The sequence below is a fragment of the Bos taurus genome, chromosome 4, assembly GCF_002263795.3.
Source record: "Bos taurus isolate L1 Dominette 01449 registration number 42190680 breed Hereford chromosome 4, ARS-UCD2.0, whole genome shotgun sequence".
In the NCBI taxonomy this organism is placed as follows: domain Eukaryota; kingdom Metazoa; phylum Chordata; class Mammalia; order Artiodactyla; family Bovidae; genus Bos; species Bos taurus.
This window is the reverse complement of record NC_037331.1, coordinates 78557757-78561617: the sequence shown is the minus strand read 5'-3', so window position 1 is coordinate 78561617 and position 3861 is coordinate 78557757. Positions and strand designations below refer to the sequence as shown.

The 3861-nt window shown below is 35.9% G+C and overlaps 1 pseudogene; it reads right to left on the bottom strand.

Annotated features, from left to right (window-relative positions):
- Positions 1 to 209: 209 nt before the first annotated feature.
- Positions 210 to 2336, bottom strand: LOC783378 (nucleosome assembly protein 1-like 1; annotated as a pseudogene).
- Between the last annotated feature and the right edge of the window lie 1525 nt (positions 2337 to 3861).

The following is a 3861-nucleotide window of genomic DNA, read 5'->3' as shown; positions in this document are numbered from 1 at the left end:
ACCTTTTCTGTTTGAGTTTTTCCTTATTACTCCATGGAATAAAAATTGTGTTATAGGTTTTATTTAAAACCACATAAAGTAATATAAACAAATGATTATATCTATTACAAAAAACCCACTTTATTTACAAAGTTACATATTTATGTTTATTTTTTATTTTTTTTTATTTTTTTGAGAACTAAAATTATATGACTTTTTTATTTTAGGATGCAAAAACAAAAATGAGCAAACAAACAACAAAAAACTTGAAATAGGCTTGTCAAATGATGTAAATTCATCCTTTCCATGGAAGCAGAAGGTAGATCCTACCACAAAGAAAAGATGCTTAATTAATGGAGGTTAAATTTTAAAAGTACAATTAAAATAAAAATAATGAGGCATAACTTCTGAAAATACTAGGTTTTATTCACCTCCCTAAGATAACCAATAACCATACTATTAGTTAATAAGCTTTTCTTATAGTAAATGGTGTCACCTGACATACAAAAACCTGTTAATCTAAATTATCAGGTGTAGGTTTACTGGAAATTCTTAACCATATACTTGTCTTGACAGATTTTGCTTTTTGAACGATGAATTGTCTTAATGCAAGTCATTGTATTTCTGTAACAAAGTAATGAAAGGCATAGCTCTTCCAAGCAAACTTAAACCCATTCAACCAGCTGAAAAAATACTTTGGTTCTTCAGGAAAAAACTTAGCAAGACAAAAAAATCTGGTTCATTTCACAGTTCTGTTCATTTTCATAGCTTTAATCTAACAGTTACATGATAAAAATACTCCAAGAAGAACCAAACTATATAGCAACGAACGAACATGCGTGAGAGATTCTGTGCACTCGATGCAGCTGGCAGAAAAACTAGTTAAAATGCTAATTAGAACAAATTTGGTCTTTAAAATATCAGTTCCTTTCCTTTAAAAAAAACTTCTGAGTCTACCAATAAAATACAAAAACATAAGGCTGTAAGTAAATAATAGCTGTGTTTAGGCTATTACAGTGCAGGTTATCTATCCTCAGGCCTCATACATCCTGCTTCACTGCTGCTTGCATTCTGCTGGGTTTTGATCCTTCTTTGGGTCATAGTCTGGATCATTTTCCTCATCTCCTTCTTCTTCCCCTTCCTCATCCGCTTCTTCACCTTCTTCATCATAATCATCGTCATCATCTTCAATAGCTTCTCCAGTAAAGTATAACACTGATCTTGGGATTATACACTCACGTAAAAAGTGACCAATTTCAAAGTCTGCAGCGAGGATAGCTTCAGAATCATCATCCAGATATCCACTCTCAGGAACTTCAGGAGGGGCAAAAAAATTAAAGAAAGAGTCATTAGAAACTGTTTTGGTCACAGTACGAACTGTCCCACGACCCTTGTGTTTCTGCTTCTTCTTAATCGTTTTCAAAGTGACATTCTTCCCTTTTTCCCAATCTATCTGGCACCCTGTACAACCCATAATTTCTGGTCCATCAAGAGAAAAGGGATCAGAATCATCTGGTTCTGACCTCATCCTATATGTCTTTGTCAACACTTCATTTGTGAGATATTCATTGGATTCAAAATGAAATTCTAAGACAAAACTCATAGGCTGACCAGCATCTGAGAACTTCACTTTAATATCTTTCAAGTGCTTCAGAATAGGCTCATCATGTTCCTGAACCATATCACTGAGCAAGTCAATGTTCTTAAAAACAGTCAACCAAAACTTAGGAATTCCCTTGGGATCTTCTTTTTCTTCATCCTTTTTCTCATCTTCAATCTTGGCCTTTTCTTTTAGCTCCTCCGAGATTTCATCTTCCTCATCTGGTTTCCATTCACACTCTTCTTCTGTAGGTTCATAAATGGCATTAATGATCTCAAATCACTTATCAAACAGAGGCTGATAAAGAACAGCATACTTTCTTTCAAGATCATGAACTTCCTCATAGAATTTGGCTTCTATCTGTGCACATTTAACTTGAAGGTTTTTGAGAGCATTCACTTGTTTTTTAACTACCCTAGGCAAGCTTTCAATGTATCCTGTTGGTGTTTCTATCAGACCATCAAGTCTTTCTTGAAGGGCTGCAAGAATCTGAGGATTTTGAATCATCCAAACAGTCAGCTGACGCGCTTTGATTTTTGTTTCTTCACCAGTTTCTTCTTCTTCTACTTCTTCAACATCATCCAAATCTTGATCAAGTTCAGACTGTTCTTTGTTGTCGATGTCTGCCATGTTGTACAAAAGCCAAATATTTTCAAAAATGACAAATTTCGTTTTCCAGCTCAGCTCTCCGGTGGCAAGCACAGGGAGCCGAGTGGCCCGAGCTGCGCAGGCAGTGACTCAGGGCGGCGGCGGGAGCAGCAGGCGGCGGGAGGAGCAGGAGGCGGCGCCGCGAGCAGATGGAGCTAAAAAAAAAAGCTGTGTTTAGTTTTTAAATTAATTTGCAACTTATTGTGTGGTTGTGAATTAGGGATTTTCTTTTTTTTTAAATTTAAAACCAATTTTAAACAATTTATTGTTCAAATAACTCCTTTCCCTGTCATTTGAACTATTCCCATTATTATATTCTAAATTCAGATGGATATAAAAGACTATGACAATGCATGTTATTACACATAGCTTGAGTTCATTCATCTCAAGTTTTATATAAAAAGTACATGTGAATATGACATTGTTTATCCATTTCCATTAAGTTGTCTATATGTTTTTACTTTTACAAAGTGTTATACATTCTTGTACCTATTTCTTTTATTTCTTTTTGAATAATTATATGAAAAAAATTTCTATCATGTTTAGTTAGAAATATGCAATTTTAGGTGTTAGAGTAGATGCATTTTTATCCTACATGGATATTGCTAGAGGGTTCGCTCTTAAGCAGTAGTTGTTGCAGCCAAGTAATGAATAACTTCACTTCACTTCACTTCAGTTGCTCAGTTGTATCCGACTCTTGTGACCCTATGGACAGCAGTACCTCAGGCTTCCCTACCATCACTAACTTCCAGAGCTTACTGAAACTTGTCCATTGAGTCGGTGATGCCATCCAATCATCTCATCCTCTGTCATCCCCTTCTCCCACCTTCAATCATTCCCAGCATCCGAGTATTTTCAAATGAGTCAGTTCTTCGCATCAGGTGGTCAAAGTATTGGAGTTTCAGCTTCAACATCAGTCCTTCCAATGAATATTCAGGACTGATTTCCTTTAGGATGGACTGGTTGGATCTCCTTGCTGTCCAAGGGACTCTCAGGAGTCTTCTCCAACACCACAGTTCAAAAGCATCAGTCCTTTGGGGCTCAGCTTTCTTTATAGTCCAACTCTTACATTCATACATGACCATTGGAAAAACCAAAGTTTTGACCAGATGGACCTTTGTTGGCAAAGTAATGTCTCTGCTTTTTAATATGCTGTCTAGGTTGGTCATAGCTTTTCTTCCAAGGAGCAAGTGTCTTTTAATTTCATGGCTGCAGTCACCATCTGTGGTGATTTTGGAGCCCTCCAAAATACAGTCTGTCACTGTGATTTCTAAATCCTTTGTAATATTTGATGGTTTCAAAGGTTTCACTTTTGTCAAACCTAAGTGTGTGAAGCATTCCACCAGTGTTGCTTCAATGTGCTTGTGTTTAATTGTGCATGATATTACATGTTTGCTGACCTTTTGATGTTGCTCCACTAATAAATACCTGTTCTTATTTTTTGCATGTTTTTCAACTTTATTGATACCATTGGCATTAAATAAAATGCACAGATTTTAAGTGTGTGATTTAATAAGTTTTGGCATATGCACACACTCATGAAAACATCATTGACCAAGTCAAGATAATGAATGTATTCATCACCTCATATGCATGTATGAATCCATCACCCACATGCTTACTGTATGGTTCAA